Raw genomic sequence first — 19112 nt, 5'->3', positions numbered from 1 at the left:
TAACCAGTTGAATGGAGGCAACTCAATCTGGTGGCATTTTAATCATTTTAAATAACTATCATATCAGTTATTGATATACATTAACCAAAATTACGTGCTCAGTATATGTATAGATCAGTGTTGTAAAAACTTTTAAATGGTATTGTAATTGTATGTATATCGTCTGTGTGTCCTTTAAATGATAGCATTCATTGAAAGGAAGGTAAAGTAGATCATTTTCGGGATATATTACTAAATGTAGATTGAAATAACCATAGACATGGCTGATTAGACAACGTAGAGATTAAAACGTCAGAACTAACTAATGAATAATTGTACGTCATAAAGTAAATGTCTGTTTGTTATTCCGTCAGAATCAGGACAGCCTTGTAGAAAAACGTTGGTTTCAACCATTATCATTTCAATACTGAAAAGAGATAAACATCAACAGAGCAGGTACAACATGGGCTGTTTGCCCAATGATCATTTAATCAGTCAAACTTTAAATTTGATTTCTTAATTGACAAAGAACAATAAAAAGCCTTCTATGATAAACGATTTCTAGATCACTTAAGTTGTTTTATTTCAAATTGTTCTGCTCTAGGTTTTCTTTGATATGGTACTTTAATGATAGTGGTATTACAAACTGTGTTAGGAGTATTATAAGGTTGTTTACTGACGAGACTTCCTTGTTTTTGAAATTGCTGATACTTACTCCTTCGCTATAGCATACAGATAGTGTATGGTTGTGAGGGAAATAACACTTTTATTGTTCCCCGAGACATTAACTATTTTCCGAGGCAAGGCCGAGGGAAAGAGTTAATATCAGGGAGGTCAATAAAAATGCTATTTCCAGAAATACCCATACAATTACTGTTTTATTATACCAGCATTTAGATCATATCATTTTTGCATTTAAATCGTCCGATCAGAATGAGCGAAAATATGAATGCGTCCATTTCGGTTAAATTGCATAGCAATTATATTGTCTAGTTTATGTATTGCGTAAAATAAGGAAAGGTATAATAACTTAAACTGTTTAACTAATGATTTAGAATTATTACAGTAATACTTGAGCTAAGCGGTGGGATATTCATTTAACGTCATGTATAACTGCATAACAAATGTTTGTCCAGTAAAAAAAAAATCTACCGCATTTTTTTTTTTTAATAATTAGCTGGTATCAATCACTTCAATACATCATCATCTTGAGACTACTGAAGAAAATAATTGACAGGTATTATATAGTTCATATGTTAGAACATAGCTTAAATATGCAGATGTTGATAGGGATAAATGTCTTGATTATGCTTAAAACCAATAGACATTTAAGCAGCTAGTGTGGTTATGTGTTTACCTTTGATATAGCACTATGTAATGAATTGGGTAGGGAACCCTTACGAACGGAGAAGAAAACCTAAAATATTGCTTAAGTATAGAATACTTAACAGCGAAACTCAAAAATATTCATGTTTAGCCTTGCTTGGAAACTATTGAAGATATTATAGATAAGCTTAGAACTAATCGATGTTTTAATTAATCTATGTGGATAACAGTGATCTATCAACAAATGTCTTCCTGAAGATGTTCTCTGAATTTAATCTTATCTGTCAGAAACCTTCAAACATCCATTCATTGAGACCATATAAAAAGTGTCCGATCTACTTTTTATATGCTTCATGTGAATGCAATGCATTATTTATAACTGCCGAATATTTCATCTTCGAATGTCAAATATATATCCATGGTTTTCAAATGTGTACCACTGGAACTAACAATTAGTTTTCGGTTAAGTTATTAAGTACATCATCAGTAAAAACAGATTGATTGAGCAAATATATATATACCTACCAACTTCTTAAACTCAGTCCATACGCATGCTTTTCAAATTCCTTGGTTAAGGATCAGTTATTAGGTCCAACCCCTTTGATATTGACATTGCAAGTTTATTAAATGGGTATCTTATTTACTATCTGAGAAAAAAATGGCAAAGAGCTGGAAAAGTACTCCTTCACCAGTCATATACCAATCCCGCTCATGCTGTCAGTAAACAAGAGTTGCTTCCCTTGAGTCATAATATAATTTTACATATTGATGTACATTGACATTCGAGCAATGACAAGTAAAAGACTTTCAGCCTGTTAAATTCTGTTGAAATCGACAAATGAAGAAACGCCCAGTTGCGCCTCGTCTGTTTCTTCATGTCAGTATAGCGAGTCGAAGTCACAGACTGCTACCTTTGAAGATTTGGGACACCTCTTCCTATATAGATTGGCTCTGAGTACCAAAGGTGTCTCCTCCTGATCCAATAAGTCTTTCCTTACGTGTGGGAGAGTTATCTCCATTGAGACTAGCTCTATATTTGAAAACCTGAGCGAAGCTCTAGGTAACAGCAACAGGTTAAGTTCTTATAAAAGAATAGTCAATAACACCGAGAAACAAGTCAAATGTTAATTATTGCTAAAATCAGTGTTAAAATATTAATTTTTACATAAATACAGACTAAAACACACTTCTCCTAGCTTACCGGATCACAATGGCCCACACCTTAGTCCTACATAGTCATCCACAAGGTAAAACATCAATCTTTCATCAATGAATAATGTCAACAAAGCTTCAATAAAAACTATATATAACTCTATCAACCAGCCGAAACAAATCTTGGATGAAATGACATTTATAATGATGCAATTCTAAAATAACCACAAAACTTCGATAAATATGACTAACGACCTATGTTCCCCTTTGACACTTATATACTTATACTATATAATATGATGAATAAAGCACAATAATAAATAAAAGGCCATACGAATACTATTAATGGCTGGTGTTGACACCAGACACACTACTAAACTTAACAAACGAGCTAAAGCATCCAGTAGCCCATCCTCAAAATCGGTGATGACACCATCCTAAATAAATGACTGGAATCTACACGTTTAGCCTACAAAACTGCTGAATTGGAAGCGTTGGTCGTCAGTTCACCTGTTCGCCATTTCAAACAGTTGCTCGGGGGAAGAAGATGAACGCCGCTGCACCAACAATCCCCAATCTAGCAAGATTAGTCCGGTTGCCAATGAAAGTATGGAGCAATAAGGTTTCTGACAAGGTATTTAAATTGTCATAATGTCCATGTCAACAACTAAATTTATAATTATAACGAATTTACACAATTTATCCTTGCTGCTCATAAATATTATGCACCAATTAAGGCTGGCAAGGCACAACAATTTGACAATTATACCACAATAAATATCCCAATAAAGTGTTTCGACTCTTACAATAACATAGTAGAATAATATAGTAAATATTTTCCATGCATTTCATATAATGCTAAATATCTCTCGAGTTGTACTAACTAAAATGACTATATAGGTTTCACGTATATAAGTATCATATGTGAACAAAATATTCAACATCCAGAAAATACGAAAATATAGTAAAACTTTATATAGGGAAACTAATCCATAAGTGAATAATATCAATGTACGAACTGCAGCAACGGTTTATACATACATACATTTATAATATGTAATATTTGTTCACGGAAATATCTCATTTATCTTCCATTGAGTCAGATTACTAATAACAATCTTGCATATACGTTACATCACAAAATACTTGAGAGATAATAAACCACTTCATATTGCTAACCCCCCCTGTCACATCCTTGCACATAACGAAGACTTACGTCATTTGAAGATACACCGACTGTATAAAGTGGATGTATTTTCGCCATTAAAATATTGCTACGACACAGAAATGGATAACACAATTCCCATTAGTTACAAAGAAGGAAAGCAGCTGACAGAAATGAGAATACTAACGAAGAAGACGGCGAAATGGAAAAATAAGGTGGTATAAATGATTCGTTGTCACTGAATTTGAACGACTATTTATATCCATATACATCAAACTATGTAGTGTGTGTCAGTTAATGTATTGTTGTGATTTTCACAAAATAGAAATAACAATTAATAACTAGTGAATCAAGTGATTTGTGAGTTACGCCACGTTTTATGTATTACCATCACACCCTTATGATATAGTAAAATACGTAAACGATACGGATACAGCGCCAGAGTAGGGTATGTATGCATGTACAATTTCTGTCACTGTGCTCTATGAATAGCTTGTTTACTTTTAAATGCAATTGATATGAAATTTGATATTATATAGCAATGGCCGTCTTTCACAGTGACGTTGTATTTACGATAATGTAACTGAGACTATAAAATATCCAATGTGCAATATAAATCCTGTGTATTTAAAAGATGGCTATGAGGAGAGATATACTTTTCAATTGAAGAAATTAAATAAAAAGCAACGGATAGAACAATGCGAGAGGAGAGAGTGTGTATGTAACATGTACTACAGAATATCGAAAGAGTTGGTGATTAGTGAGTCCTAAGGAGACACATACGAGATAAAAAAAATGATGAAAAAATAAAAGACGGGAAAGAAAGGTTGAATGAGTAAGTATTTTAATCATCTGTAACAGCTACATGTAATAATAAAAATCATTAAACTATTTTCTGTACATGGACAACACCAGCCATTGTAGATAGTTACTGGAATACATCGACACCAGGCGCAAGATAGCCTGTTTAAACAAGATATTGCCGATTCAAACCTAAGAGAATGTTACAAAACAATGACTGAAACGCTTGTTATATATAATAATCACGAAAACAACAAATTGTTTGTGCTACCAGGCGGACTAAACAAATGAAAATTGGTATAAGCTGATGAGAAAGAAGGCTTACAACTTACTGTAGCTACACTTGCTAAATCCCTGTATCATAAGAACGAAAAAACCTTAAATATGTTGATAAGGTATTCATTTGCATATTTATTCTTCACAAATATTGCAGAGGAAGTACGCAAGGTTACAAGAAACAACTGGTGTCAGTCGAACCCATTCCATGCAAAAGGAAGAAGGACAGTTCGGTTGTATTATAAGAAGGAAGAAGTAACGCTTTACATTTGGATATGATCTTCAATAATCCCAATTACAAGAGCAGATTAGAGGAGGTCATGGGAGAACGTATACTGAAGAACTACGAAAGATCTCAAAAGCATTCCAATGAGGACAAAAGTCATGATATATGTAAGTAATTTGTTACATAACCATTTGTTGACTACAGGTGACGTTTTGATGACTATTATGGCATGTTTAATCTTTATCAGACTAATGGCCAGGGAATCAGATGTACACAAGGTGTAAAACATGTCCGAGTTGTTTTCTACTAAAACGAGATGATTAGGCACATATATGACCAAGTATGAGACAACGAGTAGCAAGATTGAGTCATTTTAGTCCAATTACAATAGCACAGCATAGCGTTGTAACACTACAGCATAGTCGAAATCGAAATCTCCGAATTTCGTATACAATACGTACAGGTTTTAAACATGGATATTAAGAAACATAATGTTATCAGTAAAATAAATGAGACACTAAATAAAGAATAATGTCTCGACTAATGGCATATTTGGGGTGGACTTCACGAATCATGGAGTAGAACATTTCCTTGATTTCAAATTCGGTAAGTTTTATGCGATTGACACGTGTTTAGTTTTCTTATCTTAAAGGTGTTTTCAATAATGGCAGCTATGCTGTACATCGACATGAAGGAATGGTCGTTTGAATACTGGTATTACAAATTATGTTTCGATTTGAGCGTCCTTTTAGTAACCCTTACAGAAAGTTGGTTAATGAAGGCAGTCATCGCTGCTAATAGTTCATATGTATATAATTCTGTTAAATACAATGCACATCTATGTAGAAATGCACTGTACATAAAATCACTGGAAAAACATATACATCTAGCCGCCATGTAGACACTATACAAAATTAAATTTACTGCGCAGTCACGTAAGAGAAATATCAGATTTGTGTACAGGATATAAAGTTAAAATATTTCGAGTGATTTGACGTGTATAATTTCTTGTTTATAATATGAGCAATATAGATAGTACGTTGTGTCTGAGGACAACTAGACGCGCGTTAATACAACGGATACAGGAAGTAATGAGATCATTTAAAAAGTAGAACGAGCGCTTCATGTAGTTATATCAATAAACGGGATTATGCTATACATTCCTTTTTCAAAACATATCCATAATTCAGCATTTAACTGTTAGTCAAATATCATGAAAATCCAAACAACATCTTTACAATATACATGTATTTACACTTTCAGCAGAAGTCATTGTAACTGCTATTATATTAAATTATGTATATCAGTAAAGGTTTATCAATAAGTCTACATTGGTCATGATACATTAGTTAGGAGTATCTCATTGTTTGCCGAAAAGATACCAATACTAGTCGATTTCATCGACTATGAACCAATTAAGCAGTCGGTCCACATTGTTAACTGAAACAACAACTATTAACTAAAGATATTTTATAAATACTTTCATATGTCTAATGAGTATACTAGGCTTTAAACAAAGTTATGCCTTTACATATCTTGAAAGAAAAAGCTATGGATGACCTATTAATAATAAGAATTTTATAATGCATTAGTATTGTTTGTGCATGAGTTATTTTTTTATATAGATAACTAGACTATGTTTTACATGTCAATATAATAACTAGGTAGGTACTATGGTGATATTATGATTATGATGTCGATTATTTCATATTTTACATATGCATATGCTTCATCTATTGTTTTTCCATTATAATCAATTTGCTTGTGCTGCATATGTCAAAAATTTGCATTACCTACACATATAATATACATGTGTTGTATAATTTGAAGTCCGAATGGGCACCAAGGATCAGAACATGGCTGTTCTTCAAATGTTTGATAAAATGCTATGAAGGTTTCACAACTGATCTGAAGAACACGAATATTGTTAGATAAAATGGCAATGTTAAGCCCAACCTCTTATGCAACTGGGGCAGATCATGTAGAAAATATTAAAGCCATCAAACTGTGATCCTGTGCTTACATATCCATCCGGGACATGTATTGACGAAGTATATATAATCTTTGTTAAATACCCCTCTCTAGGCGAAACGCATTAATTGCGCCAAGGTAATGAAATGCGCAAAAAAAAGATTTGATTTCAATATATGAGGGTTTGAACAAATAGACAAATAGACAAATTCGGCAAAACCCCTTAGCCCCTGTGGTTTAGTCAGAGTCAATTCACCCATACCATTGAATTTGATCTTGTATGTATAAGTTCATTCAGGTTGGAATTATAGCCAAATGAGTGATTAACCTTTATAACATGTCAGAACTGACCTTTCTGAGTTTCATCGGGAAGAATCGGAAGAAATAACAAAATGATAAATGGTATAAATGGTATAAATGTAGATAACTATCCTTTTCTCCTTTCTAAATACGCAGATGATACCTCTCTTTTAGATGGAACCAAGATGCCATCAAAAGAATTCTTAAGTGAGCTAAGCAAATTTGCAAGAATTTCTAGTCTAAAGATTAGTAATATATTAGCTATTAGAAATACAGTGATGTTTAGAACTCACCTATATGTAAACGCTTTTATAAAACAGATCAGATAAAGTTGCTACACCCCAAAATACGCAGCTTTGGTGGAAGACATGGGCTAGATTATTTGAATATACATAATTGTTTTCTACGGCGGAACAGAGATGACATGAAAATGATATTTTTTATGTAAGACTAAACAATTTTATTTTTTTTGTTATTTTTTGTTTTGTTTTTTGTTTGTGTTGACTGAAATTTGTTTTTTCTTTACGTGCTCAAGTAAATGGGTTTTTTTACCGTACATAAATGTTTTACGTGAGCACGTAATAACTTTTACGTGCTCGCGTAAAACTTTAATGTGAGCAGGTAAAGGGAAAAAAATATTTTTCATGTCACCTCTGTTCCGCCGTAGTTTTCTTTCATTGCACACTATTTTAAATTTATAGAAATCAGATTATTAAACCCTGATGATCTCTGGTTTTTCTTATTATCATTTACAATGCTGTGACTCCCTCCCCTCTCCATATCCAGATATCCTTTTTTTCTGGGTTTTTTTTTTTCTTTCTTTTTTTTCTGCTCTATAACTTCTTACAGACAGTGTAGTTACAGTGCCATGTCAACATGTACACTCAACTATTACATAGGCAAAGTTGAGGGAACCATTTATCTATAGATGAGCATTATAGCATATCAAACAAGTGTATCAAACAAATGTATAAGTGAAACTTAAAACATAGAATTAAAATACCTTCATTTTATCTCCAATTAACTACTAGTATGATCAATTGTAAGAAAGTAAGTGGTGTGTAAGTAAAGAATACGGTGTATGGATGATTTAGATTGTGAGCATTGGGAATTATAGTATGCATATCTTGCAATTGCATTGTTGAACCAAGTTTTAAAAAATATATGATTATATATCAATTGATATGCAATAGATCTTCCGGGTGACTAAGACCTCATCCGGTCTGGTCCACTTGCATTATAAACAAAGACATATTTTCTTTTTTCCATCATACGAATTATATATACAGTATGTGGTTTATACATGTACTTTACAATACCAAAAACTGTTAAATCTTACTTTTGGATATTCAGATTTATAGTTAATTAGTAGTACCAGTTTTAAAGTAAGATTTAACCCATATTGACTTGACAAACCGAACGAAAAGATAATTACACAAGCGGAAAGAAAACTTATAGGTGGTGAAGTTCAATCGCTCCTATTCTAGTATATGCTATATTTAGAACTCTTACAGAGATAAAGTAAAAACAATTACACGTGATATGATACATTTCTTTCCGCTTGTGTAATTATCTTTTCGTTCGGTTTGTCAAGTCAATATGGGTTAGATAGCTCAAATACAAACCAAAATGTCGATGGCGGCAAAAAATGTTTATCCAACATTGCCCAAATTTAAGCGTCACATTAACGCAGCATCAAAACTTCATTCGTTACACCTCGAGTTTTTACACAATAAACCCTGAGTCTATATTAAACAACAAAGCATTGCATCAACCGTAGTCGGCCATTTTGTGATAAATACACGTGCGAAGGTTAGTGTTTTACTAATGTACTTGTGCATGATTTGTATAAAAGATAAATGCAGTCACATACATTCATTTAAAAGCGTCATCAGAATATTACTCCTTTGGTATGAAATGATTGTAAAAAAGACATCGCTGAATTCAATATATTGAATGATGGCAGTGATGATTACATGATTATTTGTAGATAAATAATGTATGTTTCCCTTTGAGATGTAGTGGACACATTTTATTCACATCAACGTTCCTTAATCATGGGTCATTAACTAGCTTTGTTTAGTTATTGGCCTATTAGATTGAAATAATATTTATGAAGTCATAATAATATAAATCAAAAGAATTTTATTATTTACCTAGGGTACTCAACTCAAAATGAAAGTGTATTTAATTTTTTTTCTATAATTTCAAGGAGGGAATAAAACGTCTATATGTCAAAACAGAATGTTTCATACGTATGGATGTTTGGAATCATTTAATTTGAACTTTAATTCGCTGTAACATCTATGAATATGTATAATTTTCAAGGAGCATACATGTAAGTGAGACTGTGTATGCTCTTTTGACAAATTTGTTGATGAAGTTGCATAAGTAGTCTAGGTTTTGGTATTTTTTTTCTGAATGCGTAGTTTTTCTCTAGTTAACCTATCAAGCCATATTTCATTCTTCCACAATCACACATTTATGAAAATGAGTATGATAATTTAAGCTAATGAATTAAAAGACAGTCATGGACAATTAAATAATTCATTTTATGTTTTTTAAGTATTTATTTTTTCGCTCTATTTATATTTAAACAAATGGCATTTATGGGCCTTCACAGTCGTTCTACTGATAGTGTGTTTTTTTTGCTGTTACCTGAACTGGTTATCACGTGTCTAGTTTCAATAGTTCACGGCTCAAAACAATTAAACTGTATATAATATTCTGTAAACAAATACAAAATAGAAAAGTATTAGATTAAAGAATAATTTTGAATCTTTATTTCGAGCACGTGTATGGAACGTCTCTCTGGAATGGAGTATAATGTTCATGCTATGAACTTCACACTACCATATTTCTATAACATTATAAGTTTTCTCTACTTTTATACATGCATAACCTTATGTATGAATATTTGAAGCAGTATATTAAATATTTTTGTCAGATATTTTGACATTGAAGTAAAAACTTCTACCACTCAGAAAAAAAAGCGTTTGATGGAGTTGAATACATGATATCCTTTCCAAACTACACACTCTCGGATGAGGGAAAAAATGCTGTTTACTTGTGTATGTACTATAGCAGACTATTAAATATTTTGACAATTACCAAAAATATATTGATATCCTGTACAATAAGTATCCATCTTAATATTTGTTTCTAATATTAAAGGAAATAGAAAAATATATAATTAATGCATGATAACAGCAATACTAATGATAAAATATGTACATACATAACACCAAAAAGCACTTGGAAATAAGTAAGAAGTTTCTCATTGGAAATTGTTTGCCAGGTTGACCATGCTTTCTTAAATCCGACATATGTTAGTTTTTAAAAGCCGATGTTATGTTTTAAATATGATACCACACTGACAGATGTACACGTCTTTTGTTATTTTGATTGAAGTTGGTCTCTCCCTCTGAATATTGATTCATTTTAACTATTATTTATTACTTTATTTATTTATTTTCTATCTTTGTTGATTTTATTTCTTTTAAATGGAAATTCAGGAACCTGGAAACTTTCAACCAAACATTCAGACACACAATTTATTTGTTTAGTTTTTATAGGAAACGACTCATTTAGTTGTATTTTATTCCATTCAGTTGGAAATTATTTTTATTAATTGGATAAAACTATAAGCAAATATCTGTTTGATGGTTTTGGCATAATATATGACATAATATATACCAACCCCTATTGGGTAAAGGGCGGGACCAAATAGGGTTTAAGTCTCAAATAATCTTCTTCTGACCTGCATATGTCAAAATTAAATTTTATCAATGTCAATGCCAAGGTTGCAGTTACTGCAAATATAACCTACGATATATATCAGGTATGGCCCCACATAAAGGAAAAGGCCGGTGTGATTATACAATCAGTATCTTGTTTTCTGGAGATTATCTGGAAAATGCAGAAAGCTAAACTTTCTAAATCTTTATATGGTACTGTACTGTGATTTATTTTTTTGTTGTTTGTTTGTTTGTTTGTTTTTTGTTTTGTTTTTGTTTAACGTCCTATTAGCAGCCAGGGTCATTTAAGGACATGCCAGGTTTAGGACGTGGAGGAAAGCCGGGGTACCCGGAGAAAAAAACCACCGGCCTACTGTCAGTACCTGGCAACTGCCCCACATAGGTTTCGAACTCGCAACCCAGAGGTGGAGGGCTAGTGTTAAAGTGTCGGAACACCTTAAACACTCGGCCACCGCGGCCCCACTGTACTGTGAAATGTAGATGTGAAATTAAAAGAACGAAAAATGACGAGTATATCAATTTATTACATTTTTACCAGTGAAATATCAAAAATTATTCATTCTATAAAAGTGATATTTTTCACTAGTGGAGAATATCATATTTTTCACTAGTGAAAAATATCACTTTTGCTGATTTGACCAATCAAATTAATGATTAGAAAATACCAAAATAATTGACCAATCAGAAAGCCCGACATATATGTCAGCAACTAGACAGGGGAAACTACTTTTTTTGTTTACAAATTATCGCTGTAGTCCTAGTAAGCATACGGGGTAGGGTTTTCGTTGATAAAAAATGTAATAAACAGAATATCTAACAGTGTCTTCAGTAAAACCAAATATATTTCACTCGTGTGGCTAATATTTTGATATTTTTCATTTGTGCTGCGCACTCGTGAAAAATATCAAAATATTAGCCCCACTCGTGAAATATATTTGGTATTACTGAAGACACTGTTAGATATCCTCTATGTATCAATTCGTTATATATGCAATAGTCGTGTTAAGATTAAGAGAGAAACACGATGTTGGAACTGATGTTTTAGTAATCTAATAGGAAAAGTACTCATTTGTTTATTTGTATTTTGTTTATATTCAGTTATTCAGTTGTAAATAACACAATTTAAGATAGAAATGTAAGCACGACATGAATTGGGGGTCAGAGGGGCGGGGCAAATTGGGATGGAATTGGATTTCAAAAATATCAATCAACTTCAAATATTTCATAATCAAATACTCAGATATAGTAGGGTCTTAAGGTCAGATAGTAAAATCCATTACCCTTAGACTAGAGGGATAGGTATCCTTATAATCAATAACATTATCGGTATTTCAGATAGATATCAATATTTAATTGAAGTCCAGCTTTTTTTTATAGCATTTGATATGGAAGTTGGAGATGAATTATATGTTATTCATTTACCTTATAAGAACAATAACAGAATGTGCATGAAGCTTATTGAAAGGATTTGATACGTGAAATTAAAGATAATGAATATGTAGATTCACAGTAGTATAATAATGTGAAAATTAGCGTAAGATGACAAAAGGAAGGGGGGAAATCCAACAAATTACTTTACAAACTAAGAAAACAGAAATTTCACTTCCTCGATAATACCAAAGATAGTAAATCAAGCACGACAGAATGAAATATTGGAAGCAAATTAAAGTCAGGACCAGATATAATCGTAAACATTATATCAAAACAATAAAGGAAAAACTTTATCTCGAAATCTTCATTGTAGTAAAACACTGTTGAAGGACATATATTCTACAAGACATGGTACACATAAAGGGTTGCTTCAACAAATGTCTGAATAAAATACATTGATATTCTTAAATAAGTTAAAAAGGTCCCACAAACTTACTGTGATACCAAAAATTATTATCTGCCATAAAAATGATCTAGGTGAGGTTGAATAAAAGGCTAAAGGATCTTTATTTGGTAACAAAATATATATCCTACTTCTATGAACCTAGTTTTTCGTTTTTGTTGTGTTTTTTTGCTTTTTGTTTTGTTGTTTTTTTTTTTTTGTTGTTTTTTTTTTGGGGGGGGGGGGGGGGGGGGGTGTTATTATTTCTCTTAAATCTATTCTCCAAAAACCTTTTCAAATCTGTCCAGTCCAGCTTAGTCAAGCCCTTTCGCAACCTTATACTCCCTCTCTCTCCCTTTAAGGAAGGAGGAGGGGATAAAATCTACAAAGGATAATTTGTTCATAAAACAATGGTTGAAATTAACAGTATAGAATGGCAGTTTGGTGGTCACATTCTGGATTATGTTTTTGTATTGAATATCGGTTTTATGGCATATTATGCATTTTAAGCGAAAAAAACATACAGTTACTATTACATCAGTATGTAGGTCCGATATAAATTTATCTGATGGAGCATTGTATTCAGAAAATGAATGCTATACTTATTGTTATCATCATCAGTAATGCAAAAACGTTACAACGTCACAATTGTACATTATATGTTATAACACTTACAATATGTGACACTATATGTTATAACACTTAAAATCATCTAACGAATGTATTTGTTACACTGTATGTTATAACAATTAAAATCTAACGAATGTATATGTGACACTATCTGTTATAACACTTACAATCTAACCAATGTATATGTTAACCTCCTGGTGTTAACATTGTTTATTTCAGATGCCAGTTAGTTGGACATGGGTAGAAGTATATACAATGGCACGTCTGATGTGTGAATTGACACGTGTCTCGACCTTTAGACATGTGTCAATCAGATTCTGGGTGTTGGACCTTGCCAGGTGGTACTTCGTGGACCATGATGGAATGACCTTCGAGTGTATCATATGCGGGAGAATGGAACCATATAGAGGTATTGTTAATATAATCATATGAAATATATCATATTCTTAGAGCAGTTTTTCTATTGTTCATTTTCCCCGTCAGGCAGACAGAAATTCTGCATTAAATTGTATCCAGATTTATAGAGGAAACGTAAACGTAATTTTCACCTGTCTGATGTTATTATTATTTTCTTATTATGACTGACAGTGAAAAGTTGATCACATGGTTCAAAGGATGTAACAGGTGGTAAACATGCATTGCAAACGCACACATATGAGAGGATATCTTCTCCTCGGCGATTTACTCTTTTCGCACTCGCAACCACATTTTTTAATTTTTCTCTTTTTGAATATTTTGATAGTTATGGTCTTGTAAATTGTTCACAATTCACATGGTTCACAGTTTCAAGCTAATCGCTGCTGTAATAAATGTATCCATTAGTACTTTTTTTGGTGAATATAGTATTGATTCTTTTCCGCAGAATGTCATAATTATTTTTTTTTTTTTTTTTTTTTGCGAGAATCAGAATGATATACTAATATTACATATTGACAGGGATATCTAATCTCTACTGATAAATATATATATATAAAAACTGTTTAAAAACAGGCCCTAGGGCCCAAACGGTTATCTAACTAAAAAGACTTACAGCAGTGAAAATGGGAACCTTTCTACATTCAATAACATCCCACAAACAATCCGTTTTCCTTGATAGTAGTTTACGTAAGTAGTAAGTAAACAAGTATTTAAAGTCAAATATGAGTAATGTCCCCTGTTTGGGTATCTTCCCTTTATAACATATAAGTAACTTTCATAAGAAATGAGAGCTAGATACAAATGACTCGAAATGTAGAAATTCCTAATGGGGAGGTCAGGTAATCAGATTGGTATATTTTAATATACTTGTCTCAACAATAATTTATAATTATTTCAGATCAGATATGGATACTGAATATATGTATTTTTAGCACATCGTGCCTAAAAGAAACCCAAGCAAGCACTTTTTGGTTTTGGTCTGTTGTAGAAAGAAGATTCTCTGAAGAGGAGTTGAAGTTGATTCATCATACCGACTGTCGAGTACGAAAGAATGGAGTCCGGGTACGCTCCTGATACCAAAGTAACCGAGAACACACGTGTTTAATATGGTAAATATGTATTTACATGTATATCTTTAAATTGTATGCAGGCTATTTTTTGAAAATGCAAACAAATCACACACAAATATCTTATAAACCTTACAAGAAATTCTCATGTTTTTGTGGATTGGTCTCAGGGTATAAGTATAACTAAATATCAATAATCAAATAGTTCAATATCCCCTTTTTGCTAAAACGAGAATGAGTATGCATATCAACTTTTCAAAAAAATCTTTTACAGAAATAAATTATTATCTTAATTTGTGCATTTCATTTTACGTTGTAGATCGACGGAAACCTTATTTCAACACCATTTTTCGATCTATTGAGGCAAAATGCAATTTATTCGACAGAAATAGAACTGCAAAATACTTTTGAAACTTGCAATGTCAACATCTTGGTTTTGTGGCGAAGTTTGGCAACCCCCACTCAGAATTGGGTTCAGCAAGTTTTACGTCAAATATACATAATGTCATGCTGTAGTTGGCAATGGTTCGTGATTGTCATTTTCATGTATTTTTTGTTTGGAATATCAATTAAATGTCACCATATACACGTATATGGTGACCATATTCAACCACATAACCGTTTTGTTATTATGAGACTGGACGGGAGGTGCATAAAATAGTTTTGAATGTATCCGGATTTCTACTCACTATTCTATAATTTAGATTTTTTTCAATTCTGAAGCCTTTATTGGTAAATAAAAATAGCCATATTTTTGCGCGAATTTCAAAAACTGAAATTGAAAAAAGAGGGCAACTATGACAATATGCTAAAAAAAGAAAACTGGCATTAAAATATCTCGTCTCATCGTTATATGTGTTTTTAGAAAAAAAAATGTGTCACGTTGTGATTTCCCATAGAAATAAATATATTTCGTGGGATATAAATTTGCCTATATATACAAGGAGTATTGCAATCCAAAACGGTAATTGGGGGTTTGTTCTATCCGGAGGATACCCATGTGATCACGCAGGCGACCCTTTCTATATTTTCAGGTCTTTGCGACCATTATTGCCAAAACAAACAAAAAAATCAAATTCATATTTGCAATTGACATTTTAGAGATTTATTCAAATAAAAACAAGACAATGTCTCTAAAAGACAGAAAATATTGAGAGAAATATTGTATTGATAAACGGGGAAACCTCACACCTTAATCCATCAAATTTAACTGACATGACTAAGAAGCATGGACATGTACCTGCAGTTTTAATTACTTTGTTACTAACAGACCGAGGATCATTAAGGTTCAAAAGATCATCTCCTATCCTCAATAATGTTTACGTAGTTCATTGACGGTATAAAAACGACAAGCTCACTCTGCTGTTATTGAATAGTATGTTAACACATTATTTTCACATTTAATAAAGTAAGGATGTGTCGTCATAACCAAGCTAAACATGTCATTTGTATTTAAATAGTTAAAACATATATAAGAAACAAAATAAGATCAAACGAGTCGAAAAGGAATGCGATAACGATGTTTACAGCATTGTGTCACCTTGAAAGGTCACACAAAACGTAGCATAAAAGCCGGCATCTAGCCTTTCTTTAAGATTGTGAAACCAATCAAAGGATCTGAAACTTAACATGTATATAAAACGGGGATTGCACAGTAACAAGCAATGAGATTAAACAAATTCACTAATATTGACTCTTACATAGGAAAATGGTTTATGATATATTGGGTCTCTTAAGGTAACATATCTGGGAACCTAATCACCTGTCAACGAAACTAATCATGCGCGATGATTTGGTTAAAAAATGATGATAGTGTGTCTCAAAACATTTATCACGTTTTTCCCCTTTAAATGAATAATTGAGTTAGCACAGTAGAAAACAATTTTACTGTGCTAGTATTCCATGACAGTATGTATAATGACAAATTTAAAGATATGTCCGTTATGATTAACGGCATTATTTATATTTTTGTATATGATTTTTATATCCAAAATATTATTTTACGAGTTTACCACGAGTATACCACAAAACATGTTATCATACTTTGTATTATCGTGTTGTTTGTAGCTACCGTATATCTAGTAACGTCAAGCGGTGTATAGTGTTGATCTATGATATTATATGTTACAATTTTAACACTGAAACATCATTTGATAATTCTTGAAACTAAAATCATTTCCTATAGATAATTGCATCGAGAGTATAGATAAGTAATATCCAATGTGAACACAACTTGGTAAATAAACCCATATTCACTCATGATTCTAATCCTTGTTATTGAAAGATGCAAACAGTAAACATACCAAAAGAAATGCTGTTTCATTTTGAGCCGTTTAAGGCCAATTGTAAATATACACACACAAATCGATCTTAAAAAATCTATATTGGACTAGAGTAGAGAGACACTTTAATTTAACATATATCAAAATTGTGATTTTGTCCCCATTTCTGTAACAATTATCCAAAGATGGCTGTAGTCAAGTATTATATAACTATATTTCAATGTACGATGTAGCTCCATCTAAGGGAGGTTACTCCATCTTAATAAACACGAATGAAATTATTCACTCAACACTCATTTAACTTTTGAAAGCATCTTATATAAATGTGTAACCCATCTGTCACTTCTTGACTGGGGTCACAGGGTAACAAACAAAACTACATCATTTGTTTTATTTGACTCGCCAATTACGGTTGCTCTGATCGGCCTATATTTATATATAATGCCTACGTGCCTGTCAGATTCGATGTCTAACCTAACTTGACCAAGGCTGTCAAAATATTTCCAATCAAACCCGTATTAAAACCACTCATTAAATACCTTTATGAAAAAAAAAAGATAAAATTTATTTTGCATAACATCTTTCATATCTCATAGGTTCTACCTCTAAGCAAAATATATATTCTATTGATGTATTTTTGAACCTCTTTCCGGTCAAAGCATAATAAATAAATTATGTAAAATAATAGTTCACACACTTGCCTTACATACACAAGCATGCACCAACCACCATGCACTATATCCACCTATGTTGTCCTTAACATTAATCTTTTCTCTCATACTTCACCGGTCCATTCCCATTTTAAGTAGTAAAAAATAACTCTGTTTTTTTCCGGGGTAGAAAAAAAGACAGATCACACACGCTATTACGTCATAAACAACGTACTTCATATAATGGATAGAATTTTAAAAGTTTATAGCACTCGAAAAGCCTCGTGCTAAAAAAAATTATCCCAAGGGATGAGATATCCCTGTCCACAAAACACAGGTGTAATATATTTCATTAATCTTCAATGAAAATTAAAAAAAAAAATATTTATCAAATACTTCAACATTAAAAGATAACATCATAATCATTATACTTACTTGTAAATGCAATGTCTTCGCAATCAACACAAGTTGTGTTTGTCGAATATAACGCTGTAACAGTATTAATCCACCATTCCTTATCACACACTCTATATCCTCCTCTGTTGCATATATAAGTACATATATATGGCATTATTTGATAATGTGACATGTACATATAAAATGATAACATAGACGCCTGAGCATAGTTCCAGTTTCAACAACATCAACATTGTTTAAAGTTCATCCACAAAAAACTATCCGTAGTTCAACACGTCCAGTCATTTATCACATCATTGTTTAAAGTTCATTTAGCATGTTTTCCTCCTCGTGTACATCAGCATAATGTTTACACGGTACACATTTGTAATTTATTTTCCTAAAACTAAGAAAGGTTTCTTCACAACAAACCTTCTTCTCAATATCAAAGTGACCTCCTCCTGCTCTTAACGGCAAGGATATCTTTTTTACAATATTGAATTTAACTCACCATCATCATAGTTGTAGTAGGACAAGTCAGGGTTCTGGGCAAATCGCACACCTACTCCAGATGTTAGTGTGTCCCGAAGTCCAGCATCGCCCCGTGTTGTCAACTCAGGTTTGGTAAGTAACATGACTTGAGAAAACGTGTCGGTTCATGAAGGGATAAGTACAATGGCCCGTGTCAACCGACAAGTTACAACTACGTAATTGAAGTTGTTTTACACATTATAACTTGACAAAAATGTACATATCAACTTACTTTTTGAAGTAGTCCAATATAAAGTTGATTTTTATTTTAGTTAAGATGGAGATGGAATTCTAACACTTACATACAGTACCACACAGATCCTACCCTAGTCTTTGTCCTATATCTACATCCTTTGCCACATATCGAAGTCT

General features: G+C 32.3%; 1 long non-coding RNA gene across 3 annotated transcripts; it reads left to right on the top strand.

The window, feature by feature from the left end:
* Positions 1 to 3646: 3646 nt before the first annotated feature.
* LOC117328007 lies at positions 3647 to 15496 on the top strand. Of its 3 annotated transcripts, XR_004532776.1 has the most exons (5): positions 3647 to 3837; positions 4857 to 5092; positions 13617 to 13806; positions 14803 to 14923; positions 15201 to 15496. It is a non-coding gene; the product is annotated as an uncharacterized LOC117328007 (long non-coding RNA). The 3 variants fall into 3 exon arrangements; XR_004532778.1 differs by lacking the exons at positions 3647 to 3837; positions 4857 to 5092 and adding an exon at positions 8790 to 9008; XR_004532777.1 differs by lacking the exons at positions 3647 to 3837; positions 4857 to 5092 and adding an exon at positions 10695 to 11464.
* Positions 15497 to 19112: the final 3616 nt, after the last annotated feature.

The sequence above is a fragment of the Pecten maximus genome, chromosome 5 (assembly GCF_902652985.1).
Source record: "Pecten maximus chromosome 5, xPecMax1.1, whole genome shotgun sequence".
Taxonomy (NCBI): Eukaryota; Metazoa; Mollusca; class Bivalvia; order Pectinida; family Pectinidae; genus Pecten; species Pecten maximus.
This window is presented reverse-complemented; position numbering and strand designations above follow the sequence as displayed.